Source organism: Dermacentor andersoni, chromosome 9 (genome assembly GCF_023375885.2).
Source record: "Dermacentor andersoni chromosome 9, qqDerAnde1_hic_scaffold, whole genome shotgun sequence".
Classification (NCBI taxonomy): domain Eukaryota; kingdom Metazoa; phylum Arthropoda; class Arachnida; order Ixodida; family Ixodidae; genus Dermacentor; species Dermacentor andersoni.
This window is the reverse complement of record NC_092822.1, coordinates 113,688,331-113,709,656: the sequence shown is the minus strand read 5'-3', so window position 1 is coordinate 113,709,656 and position 21,326 is coordinate 113,688,331. Positions and strand designations below refer to the sequence as shown.

At 46.7% G+C, this 21,326-nt stretch overlaps 1 protein-coding gene across 2 annotated transcripts in view; it reads left to right on the top strand.

Annotated features, from left to right (window-relative positions):
• Positions 1-21,326, top strand: part of LOC126529608 (putative protein kinase C delta type homolog) — a 647,502-nt gene that overhangs the window by 121,867 nt on the left and 504,309 nt on the right. Inside the window, exon 2 of one of the 2 annotated variants that reach the window (XM_055069906.1) lies at positions 11,252-11,324. The gene's annotated coding sequence lies outside the window, so the exon portion shown is untranslated. Of the gene's footprint in view, positions 1-10,886; positions 11,325-21,326 lie in introns of those variants that run through there. The other variant, XM_050177127.2, reaches the window with a different exon arrangement.

Genomic DNA, 21,326 nt, shown 5'->3' with positions numbered 1-21,326 from the left:
ATCATTTGTTCACCCTAACGGTGCATAAATTATCGACCACGCGCCCTGGGGAGCCAATCAGCCAGCTCGCCCTACTGACGTCAATTTGTTAGAGCGTAGGTTAGGGCGTGTTGGTATTCCATAACTGAGGTTTTTTAGCGCACGAAAAGGGACGAAAGACAGTGGCAAGACGCGGACACAGCGCTAACTTCCAACAATTGTTTTATTCCACGGAGCGGTACACATATATATAGGTAACTCTCACAACCGTACGCATGCGCATGTGTACTGGTGTCTAGTCAAATGAGACAGCAACGAGACATGTGTAATGGAAAGTTAAGATATCAAAGGTGTAAGAACGACCATGCATAGCCAAAAAAAAAATTTTTTTTGTAATTGCAAGATTAAAATGTAATCTCTATCAGGCCACCCTCTGTGTCACGTTTAAAAAATCGAATTCTTTACTTGAAAGGTCTATTGAAGGCGCGCTAACACAAGCGCTCCCTAAACTAGCGATCTTCGCCGCTTCAATAATCTCACGTGCTGTTTGCGCTGGGCTTCTTCCTATCACCGTGCACTGCTTATAAATGGGACTGCACCCATGCTTTCTGCAGTGAAAAGCCAGATGCCCCACTCCTACAGTTCGCACATTATTTGCGTGTTCACGCAACCTGTCATGTACGCACCTTCCCGTTCGGCCGATGTATATTTTGCCGCACGACAGGGGCAGTTCATACACGATATTATTTTCTCAATGAACGTAGCGTTCCTTGTGATTTGTCCGGCAACTGGGCTTCTCAGAACCACAGTAGCTGGCCTTGCACAAGTTGGACAGCTGGATTGGCGCTGAAAAGATGACGCTTACATTTGCGTTACTGCCAATCTTCTTCAGTCTGTGCGAGATATCGTGGATGTACGGTATGATTGTGCATTTCTGCTTCACTCTCGCATTTTCCGCTGAAGTAAACTGTTCATCCTGTCGCCCGCGTTTTGCGGTCTTAAGGAGATCTTCGGCCACAGCTGTGATGATATGCTACGGGAAACCTGCCTGTTTCAGGCGATCCACTTGCCCCATAAAACTGGACAAACACTTGTTCGGACAAAAAAAAAATTTGTTTTGGCTATGCATGGTCGTTCTTACATCTTTGATATCTTAACTTTCCATTACACATGTCTCGTTGCTGTCTCATTTGACTAGAAATCAGTACATATGCGCATGCGTACGGTTGTGTGTGTTACCTACATATATGTGTACCGCTTCGTGGAATAAAACAATTGTTGGAAGTTAGCGCTGTGTCCGCGTCTTGCCACTGTCTTTCGTCCCTTTTCGTGCGCTAAACAACCTCAGTCAATTCGGTGATTTAAGTAATACGGGTGGCGGTGGCTGATAGTTCCGCCGAGCAGTGTGCTGCGATCGGCATGCGATGTACATCTTAACGCGACAGCGTTAAGGAGCTCGTGTCGCAGAAAAGTCGGTGTCGGCGTCCGCGGCGTTGGCCGTGAGTGATAAATCCCGGCAGGCACTTCATGATTAAAAAACAACTTGCAAGATGGGCTGGGTGGGAATCGAACCAGGGTCTCCGGAGTGTGAGACGGAGACGTTACCACTCAGCCACGAGTTTTTTTTTTTCTTTATTTTACTCAGCCACGAGTTCGATGCTTCAAAGCGGTGCAAAAGCGCCTCTAGTGAATGCGGTGTTGCCTTAGAAACGTGCCGTAGAAAGTTATACTGCGGTGTATATCGGTAATTATGAACATGTAACTTACAGAAGTCGCAGTTACACGAGTAGCGAAGTGCGTTTTCGCTACATTTCTTCAGCGCTTTCCGCACCCGTAGAGCCATCTTTCGGCAAATACAGAATACCCCCTCCTCTCAATGTACGGCGCTGCCCCGACAGGTGGCGCGCCACGCGCACATTGGGGTTATGTGGGGACAGGTGCGAGGCGCGTCGCGTCCCGGACTCCTCTCCCCTGACGACGTTTCTCCTTGCTCCCTCACGGGTTGCAGAATCAAGCGTCCTTCCATTCTTTAGATCACTATCTGTCTATCTCTCTGCCCGTGCCGATCACGATGTTTGGCTGGCGTGCATCGTTTCCCCGGGGCTCCGAGACACCGAGTTCTTTGGTTCGTTCCGCTTGCTCAGGCGCACGTTTCGTTGCCGCGCCGAACGCTCCGTTGCTCGACGCTCACCGCGTCCGATGCGGGGCGCCTCGTAAGTGATCGCTGCGCCGTAGCCCATTGTCTTACGCCCCTTGGCGGGTCGACGGGAACGCTGTCGCGTTCCACTCTTGAAGGCGAAGCTTAAGCGTCCTCCAATTTTTTAAAGCCTTATTTTAAATTACACGTTTTACGTGGAGCCCTTAGATGCGTCAATTAATGATCACAAGGACCTACTCGAGCGACTCAGTACGTTTGTACAATATCGTCAAAATCGTTTCAGGGTCCCTTAAGGTGTCCCTAAATCTAAGTGCACAAGCATATTTATTTAGTCCCCGTCGAAATGCGGCTACCGAGGTGGAGATCAAATGCGCAACCTTGAGCAATGGTGTAGCAGCAAAGCTACCGCGGCGGGCACAGAAGTGTTGAATTGAAGTGCGTCCGCTTCCATAGTGTCGCCAATAACCTACGGTGCGCTTTAATTAATACGACTCTGTTTCTCGCTTCTCTGCGTAAATTGTGCACTTGACCAATTCGCAGTCTTTATTTTTCAGAAATAGAATAAACGTACTGTCATGTATCTTGAACTTACATTTATTCAGTTTCTCCGCAGTCGTGTCGATAGTAGTAGCGTTTCGCATCGGAACTGCGAGAGCAGAAAGGTTTGTTTCATTTCATTCGTTTCGCGACTGCGTCGGTTGTATCCTTTCTCTGCCCCTTCCCCCATGTGATCTACGAGGGAGGTTGCGAAAGTAAGTTTCGTCATTTTTTTAAAGAGAAAATGGTACACCAGGTGAAACAAACAATCGCCGTAAAAATCCGCGCCAATCGCTGGTTCAATGACGAAGGAAGCGTCAGTGGAGGAGGAATGGTGTATGCGCAGAGCGATGAAGAGAGAGTAGCAACAGACCGGCGGTGCCCGAGGTTATTCGTGTACAAATCACAATGGCGTACAGACGCGTGCTGACAGCGTGGTCGCCAATGGAAGAGCGTTCTGTTATCAACTATGAATGGGCACCTGTTCCCTGCATTGAAAGAAGGAAGGAAGGAAATCAACTTTATTCGAGGTCCTGTAGGCCACGAGAGCTTGGGACTCTCATGGAGTGGGCGTCTCCCACGACGGAACCGGGAGGTTGAGTTTCCTGGTGGCGTCGTGGACCTGCTGGACGGCCGAGAGTTGGGGAGCGAGTTCTTCGCTCCGGATTGCTTCTTCAAGCTTGCGCTTATCCTGTTCGCAGTTTATATGAGCTTGCGAGCACGGCCAGAGTAAATGATAGACGTTAAGGGGTGTATCGTAATTGGTGCAATAAGACTTGTCGTAGAGCTCAGGCATGTAATGGTGTAGTCTGTTTTGCGTGGGGTATGTCTGTTTGTACTATTCTGAGCGTAACCGCTTTAGCTCGAGTGAGCGTGCGGTGTGGCGTGCTAAACTCTCTACGTTGTAGGTAATACTGTTTAGTGATTTCATTGCATGTAGTGCGGGTGTCCTTGTTCTCCGAATGGTCGGGTGAAGCCGCGCGGTCTGTAAGTGCGCGCGCAGCCTCGTGTGCTGCCTCGTTAAGGTTGGGAACGTCGCCGATCTTTGGCCCTAAGTTTGCCGGGAACCATTATATGACGTGTTTTTTTTAATCTCTTTCTTTGTGACAATTCTGAGAGCCTGTGCGCAGACCGTGCCCTTTTGGAAAGCTCTGATAGCGGCTATGGAGTCACTGTAGATATGGCAAAGATTGTCGTCGGTGAGCGCAACAGCGATCGCAACCTGTTCGGTCTGTTCAGGCTTTCTTGCAATTACCGTGGCTGCATGCCTTGTGGATCCGCGGCCGTCCAAGCTTTGTTTCCCGCGTATACAGCCGCGTCCACAAAAGCTGAGCGTTCGCGGTTCGCCAAGGCTTGGTTAAGGAGGAATTGTCCTCTCGCTTGTCGTCTACCCTTGTTGTTTTCGGGGTGTACGTTTCTGGGTACAGGTCGCACCGTGATCGCACCGTGATTACGACACATACTGCCCTCTAAGGTAAAACTAATGTTATACAACAGTCTCTTCCTTTCACATGTTAGCTATTGCAATTTAGTGTGGGGTACGACATCGCAAGCAAACATACGAAGCTTAAAAACATTACAAAAGAAAACTGTCCGACATGTTGTTAACGCACCGTTTGATGCACATACATTCGAGATATTTCGTGCTCTTAATGTGCTCCCCATTGAATATTTCTATGATTATAACCTAGTCTTAAAAATTAAAAAATACTTTCGCTGTAACAACAACGTTTTCACAAACTTGTGCAACTTAGTCAAACCAAGGGAACCGTTATATGATTTCCGGAAACAGAGCCAGTGGGCGTTACCTTTCACAAGAACAAATTATGGTTTCAGGCGATTGCAGTACCAGGTGCCGAGAATATTAAATGTGATACAGGCTTCCCATACCGAACTAAATGCTATTACGAGAAAGGCACTGAAATTTAATTTAATTAATAATGGTCAAATTTTATAAATAACATTTGCCATTTTTCTTTATATATTTTTCTTTCTTTATTCATTTTATTTTTTAGCATGGTTCCACACCTCGCTTTTCCATCGTTCCGCATTTTTTTGTTTTTTTATTTTTTTTGTTCCGCTGAACATTGCCGTTACATTGAGTTGACTTTTTGGTATTTTAAAGCGTTTCTGTACAGGTGTTCCTTGTCATTTGTGCATGATTTTTTTTTCCTCCACTTTTTTCTGTATACAGATGTATGCCTACATGTACAGACGCAAATATGTATAGATGCTGGGTTGGTGTAGATGCGCATGCGAATATATGTATACAGATGTCATAAATGTTCTGCTGTGAATATCATATCTGTATAATATGAAATTGTTTTTGCACATATGTAACTGATTTTCTTTGTGAATATTCTGCAACTGTTTGTCAAAGACAGGGGACAGGAACCTCGTCAAGCTGCGATTGTGCAGCTTTTTGTTCCTGCCCTTGCATTTTCTTTTTCTGTGCAAAGGAAAATGCGAAATAAAGTTTGAAAGTTTGAAAAAAAAAAGTTTGGCACGGATGTCCGGTGGGAGGTCCACACAGTCTTTTTCTATGTTTCCTTGAGCAAAGCCTAGCTTCCCTAGGATCGTGCGCCCCAAAGGCGTCGTCGAAAGCCAAGCAAGCTGGGGGCGCTTCTGGGCTTCGGCAATTTCTTCCAGGGTGTTGTGCATGCCCAGGTGCTCCAGCTTCTCGTTGCTGGTGCTGGTCGGAATGTCGAGGGCTTGCTTGGTGACCTTTCTGATTTGGGCATTAAGTCTGTCTGTTTCGGATCGTGACCAATTGAGCATTGCCGCAACGTATGCGAAGTGACAGGTGAGGAACGCGTTTATGAGTTTGATGAGATTATGTTCCTTGAGGCCCCTGTGTCTACTTGCAATTCTTCTGATCAGCCCAATAGCGTTGTTGGTCTTGGTGATGAGCTTCTGAACCGTAGAGGCATTGGCGTCTTTAGTCTTTACGATCATACCCAGGACTCTGATTTTGTCGACGCACGGTATGGCGTGTCCCGAATTGGTTCGTACGGTAGTTTCTTGATTATAATCGAAGTCCGACGAGTATGGCCTGCGGCCCTTCTGCGTGGGTCTGCGTACGAGCAGCTCCGACTTGGTAGGCGAGCATCTGAGTCCTGTGGGAATTAGAAATTCTTCTACGGTATTCACTGCTTCTTGCAAGATGTCCTGCACCATGTCCGGGGTTCCTTTGGTGACCCACATGGTGATGTCATCTGCGTATATGGTGTGCTCGAGCCCGTAGGTCTGTCCGAGTTTCTCAGCAAGTCCCGCCATGGTAAGGTTAAAAAGCACAGGGGAGATGACCGAGCCTTGGGGCACGCCCCTGCTGCCCAGCGATAGCGTCTCCGTGGAGAGGTCGGCAAATCGGAGCGTAGCCGTCCTGTTATTCAAGAATGACTTGTACGCGTGGAATCTAGCTCCGAGGTAGGTATGAGGTATGAGGTATGAGGTTGAGGTTGAGGTTGGTGAGAGATGTTATCGAACGCTTTCTCGAGATCCAACCCGAGAATGGCCTTGGCATTTCTAATGGGGTCATCAATGATTTGGTGCTTGATTGAAGTCATGGTGTCTTGAGTTGATAGACCGGGTCTAAATCCGGTCCTTGGTAACAGCCCCTTGTTTTCGAGGAATTTGGAGACTCTGTTCTGAACGGCGTGTTCCGCAGCCTTACCCACGCACGACGTGAGTGATTTGGGTCTGAGGTTCTCGACACCCGAGGGCTTGTTGGGCTTTGGGATGAGAACCACCAGAAGCCCAGACCTGACTGATTCGTTCCGCTAGGAACCGGACGGAGTCTTCGTCCAAGTTACGAAGCGCCTTGTTACTAATACCGTCCGGACCTGGGGCCGATGTGCCATTCAGGTTTTGAAGGACGGTCCTGATTTCTTCCAGGGTGAAGGGTTCGTCGAGGTCGGGGTTGTCCGCGCCCGTGTACTGGTGCCTCGGCCTCGTTTTCGTGGCTGCTCGAGAGTGGCATGTATCTCTCGGCAAGTCTTGCCATAAATTCCTGCTTGTTGGAGTTTTTCAGTTCGCGCTTCGCTATCTTGTCAGTCGCCTTGGTCTGGGAGCTCCTGGTTAGACCTTTGTTAAGAAGGTGCTTCAGCAGGCTCCAGGTTTTTCCCGATGTCATGCTGCCATCGGCCCTTGCGCATACTTTGTCCCATTGTTGGTTGGAGAGTACCACACAGCGGTGCTCAATGTCCTTGTTTAAGTAGTGCGACCTTTTTCCTAAGTCTTCTATTGAGTCTCTGGGTACGCCATCTCTGCAATATGGATCTTTTCGCTTCCAGCATGTGAGCGAGCTTAGCGTACATCCAGATTTTCTCGATATCTGTTTCTATTTCTTTGGTCGGGTGGCGGGCGTCCTCCATGAGTTGTTGCGTACATTCTTCTAGTGTAGCGGGCTTGACGGTACGTTCCTTTCTTACCTGTCTAAACGCATCCCAATCCGTGTATCTCCATTATCGAAGTGGTTTCAAGGCGATTGCTATTGACGTTTCCACAATGTAATGGTCGCTGGTGAAGTCGTCGCCGGTATTATGCCAGGTGGCCCCCTCGGTGTTGAGGAAGAACGTGAGGTCTGGGGTGGTGTCTCTCGCGAGCGACTTGCCCATCCTGGTGGGGTAGAGCGCGGACGTGATCAGGTTGAGCCCCATCTCTTCCGCATCGGCGGCAAGATTTCTGCCTTTGGCGCTGGTAACGCCGTAGCCCCATTCTACGTTTGGGGCGTTGAAATCTCCCGCAATAATCAGCGGGTTGTACCCGGCTTTGTCCCTGGCCTTCTTCAACAATCTTCTGAAACATTGCGTTCTGTGGTTCGGGCTGCTGTACGTGTTGAGTGCTAGTATGCTCTTGGCCTTTTTGCCTTTGGGAAAGACCTCGATGAACAGGTGCCCGCATTTGCTGTCCGGATTACTTCTGTCAATTTCGGCCCACGCGAGCCTGTTACTGATAAACGTCGCTACGCCGCTGCAGGCTTTGGTGGGTGGAACGGGAATTGTTTAATATCCCGGAAGTGTGGGTGTGTCGGTGTTGGTCTCTTGAATGAGTATGATGTCCGGCTGGTCTGTAGTGTGTCTGATGTGTTGTTGCAGCATTGATTTCTTATTGCGGAACCCGCGACAATTCCATTGCCAGATTATAAGCTTGCCTTGATTGCTCGTTTGCGCTTGGTGCCTTTCGGCTGCTTCTCGCTTATTTGCCTTCTCCAGTTCTACTTTCTACTTTGGTTGCGGACTTTACCACCATTTTGGGTGTGATGATATTGCTTGTTGCAGTGTTCCTTCTGACCATGGGCGAGGCGGGTGAGTTGGCCAGAGCAGTGGAGTGAGTAAAGACGGTTCTCTCATATGGCGATCTGCTTCCTCTAGAGCGAGCACTCTACCCATGCACTTCCGTACATCACGTGGTTGGGAACTTTGTATCCTTCGAAGACCACTATCACCGTCCCGGTTTCTTTAATGCGCTTCGCCGCCAGTGCGAGGGGGTTTCTCTGGTTGACGACGTACCTAGTTATCGTTTCTTGCGTGTGGTGAAGCGGAATGTTGCGAATGACTCTCTTGCACGTGCCGTCCGGTGCAGTCTGGTAGGAGAAGGCCTCGCACGTATGCCCGGCGATGGTGACGCTCTGAATTTTCAAATATTCGTTGACGTTCTCGGGTAGCGGGGAACTCACGACCATGATATGTTCTGTTCGAGGTTGGGGCAAATCGTGTCCCCGTCGCACTGCGTCGGTTCCAGACCGGCTGTTTCTTGAATGCATTGAAAGCCGCACTCTCGAGACGTCACTTCCAAAACAATGCTAGGTGCAGCAGGCTGTGCGACAATTCCTTGCATCGCAGGGCGCAGAGTTTTGCAGAATGGCTTCTTCAAACTGATTGAACGTTATGACAAATGTCTCAATGTCGGTGTTCACTATGCGGAAAACTTGTGTAAAGTGTATAGTTCATAATTTCATGGTTTATTCTTTTTGGCAAGAAAGCTTCCCCGTGAAAATAGATGACGAAGCTTATTTTCGGAACGTCCCTCGTAGCTACCCCTTGGACTGGCACTTTAGTAGAAAGGTATGCGCTGAAACCACTGAAAAGCTTTCGTGTGGGCTCACGGACAATTTCAGCTGTCGAGAGGCTAATTTAGCGATGCCCAGGAGGCTTCTTATGGCATTGTACACAAACGACGCGATGGAAAGGTCCAAACAAGTTTCTCGCGTCTCCTTGCCTCTCTGCCACGGTCCTTCCATGTATAGCCACGATCTTAACCACCCCAGACGTCGCGTGCAAGACACCCACAGCAGCAGCAGCACCAGTGGGAAGGTTGAAGGAAAAGGCAAGGAAAGCTTCACTTTAAACGCGCTTACAGCTTAAGGGTTAGACAATCTAGCTGCTCCTCATGGGGCCGATGTTCCAAATTCACTGTCGGACGCGCGTCATTTTTTTTTAAGTGAACGCGAATATGCTCAGCAAGATCCCGACCCGCGAAAGACCGACCGACCGAATGACAAAAGCGGTACCGTGGAATAGCAGGCAAAAAATATATTCGCATTTATAATACAGTCAGGGACATTGTATAACAATTACAAGTGTTACAACAACCTATTTATGTTTTCTATCCGGCAGCACAGAATATAATAAAGAGTGTCATTCAAGTGCGCTATTTCAGTGTATATTGATCATGGGTCAAGAATGCGCAGTTGATTAAGCCTGTAGCTGAGTTCCTTGCGGACAATTTTTTGGGTGGGGAGCGGGGTGGAAGGTTATAAAAATTGATAGTAAAGCTGATAATAAAAATGCACACCACCATGCATAACCTACAGTTTCAACCCCACCCCTACGAAACGTGACGCTCCCTGTTTGACGACGTTCCACCCGTCTCTTTGGCGGTGCTCAGGCCAGAAGGTCCACATCTTGAAGAATCGACCACAGAGCTCGATTGTCTCACTTCCGCTTATCGTGTACCCCAGAGTCTGCTAGCTCGCCATCCTTCTTCGCTCAGCCTTCTGCTCGGTGTTTTGTTAGCATCCTCAAATATATACGTTTGCTTTCTTTCTTTCGGTGCTGCTTAATGGGCCGCAAATACAGAGTAATCGATCCATTTTCTGAGCTGCTGTAGGCAGCAATAGACGTTGCATGCACTGTTCTACAATAAAAAAAAGCGGAACGCTTTATAGTACTTCATCTTTTTTCGTTGTTAGATTCTGCAGACAAAATTTTACTTAAGGCGCAGTCCGTCACCGCGTTTTCTGGATATACCAGGGTGGCCTTTGAAAAATGCGCAGTGTCCTCTAGCAAGGTTTGTTTATTCATATTAATATAAAGTAAATTGTGGGCAAATTTAGTTGGCGCTGGCTTCTCCGCTGTAAACCACTTTAGGTGCGTTTGGAAAGGTCTTTCTTTATGTATGGGTTCCGCGCGTATGGTGGCTGGAGCATTATTGTGTACATTAAACAAACGAGACTTAATATGAGAATCCGAGAGACGCGATTTTCGCTTAATTAACACTACGCAAGGAAATAGACAAAGAAGCCATAGAAAGCACAATGGAATTTAATTCTCATCGTTAGTTAAAATTCAGAAATATTATGTTTTAACAGCTTCATCTTTTTAGTGTTGCTTCAAAAAGCAATTTATTACTGCTGCGCACGTGACTAACGCCAAGAAGACGGCAATATTTGTTGTGGTAGTGCAATAGCCTAACTTTCGCAATAACCGTTCCGCTCAGTTTGTCAATTTTCAAAGTGAAATAAATTATATTGCTTAGTGATCAGTTATATATATATATATATTTAATTATGGTAAATGGCGAAGTGAATATTTTGTTCGCTGTCAATTTTTGGAGCATTCTTCTCGCCTTCGTTCCTTCTAGGCTTTATTCTTCCGACTTGCTCTTTAAATATTGTGTAAATGTTTTGAACATCAGCTTCACTTTCTCCATTTTACTATCTATTGTTTTTGTGGGCTTATGTTACGTACTTGTCAGTTGTTTGTGTAGTGCTTGTAGTGCGTATCTCCTCTATATTGGGGCTCGAGTTTAGTGGTACATTTGAACATATTCACCGGCGTTTATGTTTTTAGCTGCATTGCTGAGAACTTTTGTGGTCTTAAAATTGCAGCGCTCGCCGACCTCATTTATTTCATGATTGTCAGGGCATCCCACTTCGACTCCCCTGAACGTTAGTTATCAAGAAAGCGAGCACTCAAAAAGAAACAACGAGCAGAGCTAGACTTTCAAGTAATTGTTTATGAACAGCACTGTAACGCTCCAATTTATAACCAAGCAATAACGGATTTCAGGGTAGGCGTTTTTGTTTTCCCCGGCGGGTGCCAAACATATAGATATGGTAATATAAGCGGTATATACGAACACGCGTTATTGAACTACACAACCTTATGGCGTCAACCACATCTTGGAGGGCGAAAGAAACGTTGCTGAGGACGAATCCAGGCTCCATAAAGTAGGTGAACTGGTACTGCGCAAACCAAACAATATTTGCCAGCCGACCCTGGCTGAATTCAATTCTTTAACTGCTGGCAGTCATAGAAGTGAGAATAATTGACCAGTGTTTTATCTCAATTACAGGACTGACGTATACAGAAGAAGGCACAACACAAGGCCCGTGCGGTTCAGCGAGGGAGTACAGTAAGACCTGTCGGTGAGTCACTGCTGCAAAAATGCGATGCGGCCGCAGCCTTCGACCGGTCGTCTTTGTTTGTGAAAAGTTTATCACCCCTCCGAACATATACTAGTAGTCAGTAGTAGCACGTGCGCCCCGAGCACTCGCTGGGCTTTGCTCGTGTCTATTAGCTTGTTTTTATTTTATTTTTTATTTTTTTGTCGAATAGACAGGCCAGATGACAGATCAGTGGAACAAGACCCTCTACTGCTTTTCGAGCATCGTTTGTTTTAACTATGCTTTCTTGAAGACCTGATCAACATGGTAACAGTTTTTTTGGTTGAACAAAATTGTTAGTTAAACACGATTCTTTTGCAGCGGATAAGACCATCTGCACACACGTATCGTCCGATATATGCTGCAAGTTCTGCCTCCATCAATGTTACTCAGAGTTCTATTTGCAAGAAAGGCTGTTAAAAAGTTTTTACGCACCATGTTACGCGAGCACTTTGCCAGGCCTTTCTTAATTTTTTATTGCTTTTAGGCAGACAATAACCTTGTGTCCCTTGAAATCATTTTTGAAGCTGTTAACAATCAAGGTCACTGCCTTATTGTTTTTACATGAGGTACCTAACGCCACGAACCTGCAGTCCTTAGATTTTTTAAAAAGTTATTTTGGTGAAAGGAACGCCTGCTGGGCATATCAGCCCTGCGCATTGAACAAACGAGTTCCCTAGGATTGCGTGCGCTTAAAGGTGGTCAAAAGAGCAGTAGCTACGATTTGCTTAGAATCAGTTCTCCGCAAACAATGCTCACACCATATGAAGTTTAGCTTAACATTTAAGTGGGCTGCCTTTTTGCATGTCGCTAAGCAGGAGCGGTAACAGTACTTTAAAACTTGCTGTGGAAGCCTGTTTCATCAGAAAGCACATAGGCTGTTGTATAAGTGGTCGGGCAATCGCGCTACCCTAGAATATGGCTTCTTGTGTTTCTTGTCTTTGGTGTACGCGTATTCTTCCTGCGATAATGCTGTTTGCTTATTGTGCACAAGCCTGGCAATATTCTCTATAGAGAAAACCCTTCCCGGTAATAAACAATTTTAAGTAGCGCTTGCCTTCATCTTCCCGTCGAGTGAGCGTTGTCCTTGTGGAGCTAATTCGCCTCGTCAGCAAGGTAATTGAGAATTCCGCGAAATAAGAGACCCTTCTATGTGGCCTTCGCAGGCTAAGAAAATGCGTTCGATTCTGTAAAAATTCCACCAATCACGCGGACGTTTTGTTGTAATGTAGTAGGAGAAATGTAAGTGGATACGTTAAGAAATGTCAATGGATTGCACAGGTGCCGAACTTTCTGCAAGCTAAATTCAAGACTGGCGAGTGAGAAGAGCATACACAATGGGACACTATCTTGAATGTCCTATTCAAAACGCTATATTGAGAATAATTATGCGTGAGACATGGCGTGGCATACTTGAGCAACCTGCAGTTCACATGATGGCACTGACCTGTCCAGCAATGTTCGAGATTGCTTACGACAAAGGATTAAATACATTAACACGCAGGGCTGAACGGTAGGACTGAAGCTTAATACACAAAATACTGAGGCAATTTTCGAAAGCCTGCTGAGCAAGCAAGAGTTTCTGCCTGGTAGTCATCTTCCTGTAGGCTTTGTGAAACGCATTCATCTAGCAGAAATAGTTGAGCTCCGAATCATGAAAAGAGAATTAGCATGTCAAAAGCGTATATTGCATATACACTAACGTGCTTCCATTGTTTGCTTTTAATTTTAGTTTCTGGGTCATAGTTGGGCACCGTACACTCATGTATTGTAATCAGGCGGTCAAAAAAGTCGCCGGAGTCGCTCTCGGAGAGGTTCAACATTCTTTTTTTTTTTTGCTGCTGTTTCCTTCCGCAAGTCTTTTTGTATTGGCATCAGCAAGCGTGGCACCCAGCGCGAGGCAACTTTTGTCATATGCAGGTTGTCAGGAAGTATGTCGTGCACAGAGTGAGCAGTCACGTTAACGTTTTCTACTAATTCTTCCACAGTTATCCGCCAGTCAGGCAGCACGATAGTCTGCACTTGCGCAGCAATCTGTGGTTCACCATCGATCGATGGGCGGCCACTCCGTTCTTCGTCGTCCAGGCTTGTTTGACCGCACTGGAATCGTTTGCGCCATTTGGCAACAGTGTCATAAGCTGGCGGCATTGTCACCGCACACCGCCACCAGCTCGGCGTGAATCTTCTTGACATCTTGTCGCTTCAAGTACAGCGAGAAGAACACGGCCCGTGTTTCAACTTTCCCGATGGGTGCTGCCATTTTTTTATTTGGCGGCCTAGCGGTGTTGCGCGGTACTATATAGAACGCAAGTTTTATATTGCGGTAACACTAGACAGACTCACACTCATTTTGATGCCTATCGTGTACGCCTTTTATAAATCTATGGCAGCGATAATACGAACTTGATGAACGCCTCTCATATTTACATGCGTACTCTCGACTCTTCTGACGATTTGAATGGGTAAATGGGCATTGCTGTATGAAACCATCTCACAGGCGCCATAATACTGACTAAACGTTAAGATAATCTTCGTTAAAAGGTGCTGTGTATGATGATTGTACAAAGCTTTCCTGCTAAAATACCGGAAACATGTGAAGGTTTCCTTTAATGTAATGCCTTCTAGCCTTTAAGGTGAAAATAAATTAAAGAACGCTTCTAATTGTTTTACGCGTCACAGGTCATTTCGCGGTTTTTGTATGTTAGTATTGTAAGCACATTTAACGTACTTCATCGTTCTCATTTGTTCCTTACGTACATGAATGTGCTTGCTTGTGGCGTTTGGGGACTGGTGATAACGATCGCAACAAATGTCATTCACACCCCGTGATGATGTTTATGGCCCCTCTTTCTATAATTGATCAGTGAATAAAAAAAAGGCACACGGATAGTTGCAGCCCGCAGGAAAGAAAACACGCAGAAGAGAAAGCAGTGTCATCTTTTCCTTGGCATTTTTCCTAATGTTTGTGCAAGCATATACTGCACATTAAAGTGAGTTTTTCTTCAATAGGAGCGTTCAGCAAAGATTGATCTGTCGTTCTCTGTGCAACATAACTATGAAAATTTAAGCCTCTGACTGAATGCGCCAACTGGGATAATCGCTTCGCCTTTGCATACCATCTACACTGTACCAGTCTCTTATGTTGAACGTTTTTCTCTTTTGGTGTGTGGTGTGTGTGGGCAATGCCTCCTTTACTGGATGGCTTCCGCATGAACCGAGAAGCTGGTTCCTGTCCCTCTCCTTTTTCCTCCTCTCCATCCGGGTCGGCTGCGAGCGCTAGCTGCGGCGGCCGCTGCAAACCTGAATCACGTAGCCCTGCCTCCGAGATTTTAGCGACGTCTCTTGCGATCCTGGAGGCTGGACCCGCGGTCTCTCGTCAAGCCATTGGTCGAGCGCGCGCCAGCCTAGTAATCGTCACTTCCTCCGCAACAGGAAGTGGGTCGGGAGCGAGCGCCATCTCTCCGCGACTACCCTGAACTACGGGAACCTCCGCTCCAATGGGCAGACTAGCGGCGCGGCAGGCATCTAGTAAAGGAGGCATTAGTGTGGGTGTCACTTCGACTGGATTTTTCTATGTTAAAAACGCCACATGACCACCCGCCTAATAAGTAAAATGATGCCTTCAAATTCTCGTCTTCTCACCTCTGCAAAGAGACGACAGATTAGGGTTTATTCGGGGCGTAGCGAACTTCGGGAGCTTTTGTATCGGAGGTATACTGGTCCAATGCAACTATCTGAGTTTCGTTTATTTTTTTTATTTTTTTTCACGGATGAGGCACGCAACAAGACGATACAGTAACCTACCTATCGCAACGAGCTTGCTAAAAGCAAAAAAAAAAAATATGCTTTCCGGTAAATAAAAGAAGACCTCTTGGAAATATACACATTTGAATGCGAGAGGCACGAAAGTTTCGTCTTTCATGTACATTTGATTTTCGCATTGCTCGATTTTTTTCCTGAAATGTCACGTACAATTCGGAGCTTCTTCCAGACAGGAATCAGCGCACGTACGTACATGCCAGCGCGCCGGCGAACTTTTCCCCTTGGGGCAATTCTCCCATGCACCCGTTGTGGGCGCCTTTCTACCCGGTAATTCTCGACCAAAAGTTCAAAGTCACATACGACCTGTGCTTCCGGCGTCAGACGTGAGAATTTCCTGTCTTGCGCCGGAACCTAGGAGTCGCTTCCGCTTCCTGCAGGCTTTCCTCCTTCGATTTGCATGCAAATCTTTTCAGGCCCATGCCACCAGTAGAACGCACTCTTCGTCACTTTGTTTTCAAAAGGAAAAAAAGAAATCTCGACCTTTGTGACTCTTGAGAGCAAAGGCAGGATATTGTCTTTTTTTGAATTTCGTCCCTGCGCTGCGGTTCGGCCCAAAGACCCTGTTCGACATTTCTTGCTCATCATTAGGCTAGTACGGAACCAAAAATTGACCAGAAGCAATATTTGACACTGTGCATCACAATCTCCTTCCATACCCGCATTCTCTTTCTATTGAAACTACTACTTTAGTTCCACTTATTCCTTCTTTGTTCTGCCTTAACAACAGTACAAAGATCCTATTCTCTGCTCAAAGCTTTAATGATATGCTGGAGATGTTAACCTGACAGTTTGCCTGACATGCTACTCCAAGTGCTGATTATGATATATAGAGCGATGAGCACTTAACAAAGCATGCAGTTGCACACACACACATGTATGCACTTTAGAAATGTTTAAAAAGTGTCGTTAAGCCTCGTGGCCTACAACGAAAACAACATCACTTTCGTGGTGCGGAACGCTCACATAGGGCTTTGCCATGCGGTGAGAATGTGCCGCAATTCTATGCTCGAATACCGTTGCAGGTGTAGCGCCACCTTCAAAGAGTGTCTCTCTAGCGCGTATAGCGACAGCAGCCATGCAGAACGTCGCGCAGGTCTTCAGGGGTGTTACTCTCAGAGCTCATTGGCAAGTCCGTCGGGTGCATCTTGCACCTGAAGTAGTTCCTGTATAGTCCTCGTTTGTTCTGATGCCGCGAAGGCACTGTTGATCACTTAGGGCAAGTTACAAACTCTAGCAAAGAAAGTTACATAGACAGTAGTAATTCGCCTCAGAAAGGCTGACCAGACGGAGTAACAGACTGTGGTACAGAAGTTATGTGAGCGAGCATGAAGTGCCTCAGAAAGGCTGAGGGCGACCCATGCGTAATGCGGTGGTTGCGGGTTCGGCGCCCACCAGCGGCAAGTTATTTTTTCCTCCACTTCCCTATACTTTACTATGTTGTACATTGTGATGTTATTGGGTGCAGGATCCCTCCAGAAAGAGGAAGAAGCGGCACGCAGAAGCACAAACACACATCAGACTTGTATTGACGCACATAACACATAGAAAACGGCACACACACGCGACAGTTCCCCAACATACCTCATAGGCGACATGCACCTATATAGATGTATCGGTCAATTGTAATCTGCCTACAGTTCAGGAAGAAGCGCGTGTCGCCATGTCGGAGACCTCGTGGAACCGATGTCGGCCAGCGGGGTCGGACAGCAGTGTCTAACGGCCGGGTCGGACAGCCGGATTGGACAGCCGGGTCGGCTGTCCAAGCAGTGTCGGCCAGCAGGGTCGGACAGCCGTGTCTAACGGCCGGGTCGGACAGCCGGATTGGACAGCCGGATTGGACAGCCGGGTCGGACAGCCGGGTCGGACAGCCGGGTCGGACAGCCGGGTCGGACAGCCGGATCGGACAGCCGGGTCGGACAGCCGGGTCGGACAGCAGGGTCGGACAGCCGGGTCGGACAGCAGGGTCGGACCGCGTCGCGGGGCTCAGGTGGCCCTGCGCAACAGTCGATATACTGGAGCCTCCGCGTGCGCGGTTTCCCTCCGGCGGGGTTTGCGCTCGGGAGCCCACTGCCGCAGTCACTGGGTCACGTCCACAGCTGGTGGGGTACCCCTGTGGCCACTCACCCGAACTCTCGATGACACCGGTTCAGGACCGCCAGCCCTCCTGGACCAGTTGCCGAGCGGAAGAGCGCGGCGAAGTAGCCTCTCAGCGGCCGACAGCGTTGACTGGGGTGTGGCGTAGTGACGCGGGCGGCATAGTTCCTATGAGCCGGACGCCCAGCGAGGAAGCTCTTTTCCGTTGAACGCCGAACCTCGCGCACTGCTCACGCCAAGGGGCCACGGGTCACACTCTCTCGCGCCACGCTTTTTAGGGCTCCACTGCCGACGCTCCCGAATCGGTGTCGATGATGATGATGGCTCTCTCGCGGGTATTTGCAAAAGTCGCTGTCCACTTCGCCACTGCACGGCGCACTGTCTTCATATGTTTATGCTTCGCACTCCCACGTACCACATATTATCAAATACTTTTTTTATTATTTACAAATACTGCAGGCCCTATTCGGGCCCAAGCAGGAGTGGGTACATACAACAACGTAAATTACAACTGCCAATTAGCAATTGAGAACACAACAAAACATGTACATACATCATTGTAAGACTATACGTAACAGAAATAAACATGAACATACAACAGCGCAATACGTAAACAAAATAACAATGAAAAAGCGTAACGCAAAAGAAACTGCTTTCATTGCGGCAATTTAGAGGTCAAAGAAAAGGTTATTTGAAAGCTGAACGAACGATTCTGTTGTATTAGCGTTAACTACTTCTTCGGGTAATTTATCCCATAGTGAAATCGCATGGGGAAAAAGACAATATTGATGGATGTTAAGGTTACTAAATGGTTGCTTAATTGTTTTGTTGTGGTTTGTACGAGCAGAGCGCATGGGGGGCTCAGGTAAATAACATTCACGCGCTATTTTGTAGTGACCATGGTACAGCTGATATGAAAATTTGATGCGAGATACAATTCTGCGATGAGCTAGTTTCTTCAATTTCGCCCTGTCGCGAAGAACGGACACGCTAGAAAAACGCGAGTATGTGGAGTATATAAACCGCAAAGCTAAATTTGGCACTCTTTCTATTTTCTTGATTAAATATTTTTGATGAGGGCTCCAGATCAAATCCGCATATTCTAATTTTGGTCTGACAAGAGCTTTGTATGCTGTTAACTTAACGGTCGATGAAGTACGGCGCAATTTCCGTTTCAACAATGCGAGCTTTTTTAGCGCGTTGCTGCAAACGTTTTCTATATGGGGTTCCCAACTTAAATTGCTTGTGAGTGTAACACCTAAATACTTCACTCGCTGGGTTTTATGTATATAAGAATTATTAATAATATAAGCAAAATACATATACATCTCAGCCACAGCTAATTTTAAATATGCTTTAGTTGGCATACACGCAAAGGGCCTCGAGGGACCAGTCGCGCGGCAATCTTGCGTGCATTTGGGGCTTCTTTCACGCTCGGAAAAAATACTTTTGTGTAGCACGTATTTGGCAACAGAAAGCTGTGTGGGAGTGTTTCATCTCACTCTAGAATTTTCTCACTGACACTTTTTCATCTAATTATAATATTTGAGAAATTCATTAAATATTAGGCCTAATCACATCATATGAAGCCAACAAGCAAATACACCAATGACAGCATAGGAGAAATTACTTGTACTTAATTACTGAATTAAAGAAATTATGAATTAATGGTAATGGAAGTGGATGAAGAAAGAGCTGGCCGCAGGTGGAATACGAAACCACGTTTTTGCAATACGCGTGCGGTGCTCTAACCAGCTGAGCTACCACGGTGTCGTTTTCCCATCAACTTTCTTCGCTATATTTCTGTTTTACTGCTAGAACTATCCTTGGGAGCATTAGCCAGCGCCAATGCATATATATATATATATATATATATATATATATATATATATATATATATATATATTGAGAGACAGAGAGAGAGAGAGAGAGAGATTGGACGAATGGAAGTGATAATATCCTACATCCTACAATCAGACGGTCACATCGAATAAACCGTCCACTCGTGTCCCGAGTGTTCTCACAAGATACAATGCAGTGGGCAATAGCGATAAATCTGGAAACCGCCGTTCTATTTCCTACAGGGACACTGAAGCCATGTTAATGGACTCGTCTTTCTTTTTTGTGATTTCCAACGTCTCCATAATTGCTCTCGTCCTACTTTGGGCCCGATTCAAAATTCAAAATTCCTTTCTTTCTTTCACTTTATTCTTCAATGACCCAGACGCAGCCGGGCTCTCGGCCATGCATGTCTCAATGACCCATAAGTAATTTCGGAAATATAATGATGCTTTATTAGAGTTTTAGTGCGTCTACCTGTCTGACGAAAATACTTACTTTTTTTCTAGTTTCTTTGTTCCATGACAAGGACATTCAATGAACAACAAAATAACATTTTGAATGCCATCCTCAAATTGTTTGCGGTGCTGTGTAAGACAGGCGGTCATCTCTTTCATATCATATTTCACTTAGCCGAGCAACTTCAATCGTTCAGGAGCAGAAAAGACAATGTTGACAATGGTCGTTTTCGACATCCTTTCGAGAGTATGACAAGTGCTGTGTATGTAAGGCACAATGGCAGCCTTGTTCGGTGTAGCCCAACGCCCGGATATTGCGATTCTTGCCCTTTTTTCTTAAAAAAGAAAGATAGCTAGCCACAGAATTATTTGTTCCAGAACTCAATGCAATTAATCGTTAAACTGCAGTGCGAAGGAAACACGAAATACAAAGGAAAAATTACAAAACCCTCTCTTCCTGCCTCTTTCGTCTCAGTGCGAGCTGCAGTTTAACAAAGAAAAATGACCAACATGCCCGATTTTCAGTTCTACTACAGATCAACTCAAAATTCGTGCCCATAGACGTAACTGGGTTTTCTTCTTGTGCTTTGCATTTTTAGTGCTGCGCACTGAATATCAGCGATACATTCCCATTCGCAGCAGGCTTTAGTAATGATGAGCAACTTGAGCCGGTTATGGGGAACCAGTGCTGGATAGGCGGCGCGTCGAGAAGAGTGCGTTGCACGCCGCCCTGGCGACGAAACGCGGCATATTCCAGCCGCTCGACCAGACGATACGTCCGCCGCCGCTTCATAGTTCGCACGTATGGTTCGCATGCTTCCGATTTCGCGCCGCTTCAAGTGGACAGTTTTCGTAAAGAAGGTAGTGCCGTCAAGTGAACAAATGACGAAAGAAGCTTTTTAATCTTTATATATTTTTCACAGCGTGTCGCGGCGAGCACGTGCGCTTATTTAACGGTTGCGCCGTGTGCCGTTCCCATGCTTGTGTGGCAGCCTGCCTCGCAAATGTAGTAGCTACGGCGCCGGTCTTGCTGCGCTATGGTTTCGGAAGTATTATTTGGCCTGAAGACATTCCATACTTCTCTGGCTAGACATAAGAAATTCTGATGTTACTTCGCCACAGCAGTCAATGGCGAAGAAAGCATTATCGCATCAGCTGACTCGGGCAAGCAAAGGTTTGAGTGGTCCGCTGCTTGATCCGTAACAACTCTGGCTACATTTAGCACGTATTACATAAATTTACCGGATGCATCTCAGCGCCGAAGCCTCCTCCGCATGCGCATTTTTAAAAACACATAGGCGGCTTAGTCGCGCGTGCGCCGGCAGTATGCGCACACAACTCGTATTTACAAGGCAGCTTCCCTGCCACATAATTCTTGGCAATGAATGGAAACTATTTACTTTTCGTATCGTTCGCTTGGTGTGGTAGCATTGGAAGGAGCTTGGCGGTGGTATTGCGAAGGAAAAATGGTTGGTACACATGCCGGATGGTGCATGGTATTGCTCATTTTGTTTCCGACGAAATGCCGACTGCAGATTCTGCTGTTTGGTAATGGCTGCCACGGCCGACCGTCTTCACTATCGAATAAACCAAGCACACACGCGAAATTCGATTTAGAAACCAGCCCGACACTGCTTGACATGGCGACAAGACGGGAACTTACTCCGCTCGCCTGACTGCTTGGATCCAACGCCGCCTCCGTTCTTGTTCGTTGGGTTTAGATGGAAAGACGCAGAAGGATACATTCTCCCTCATTCCGACGTAGTTGTGA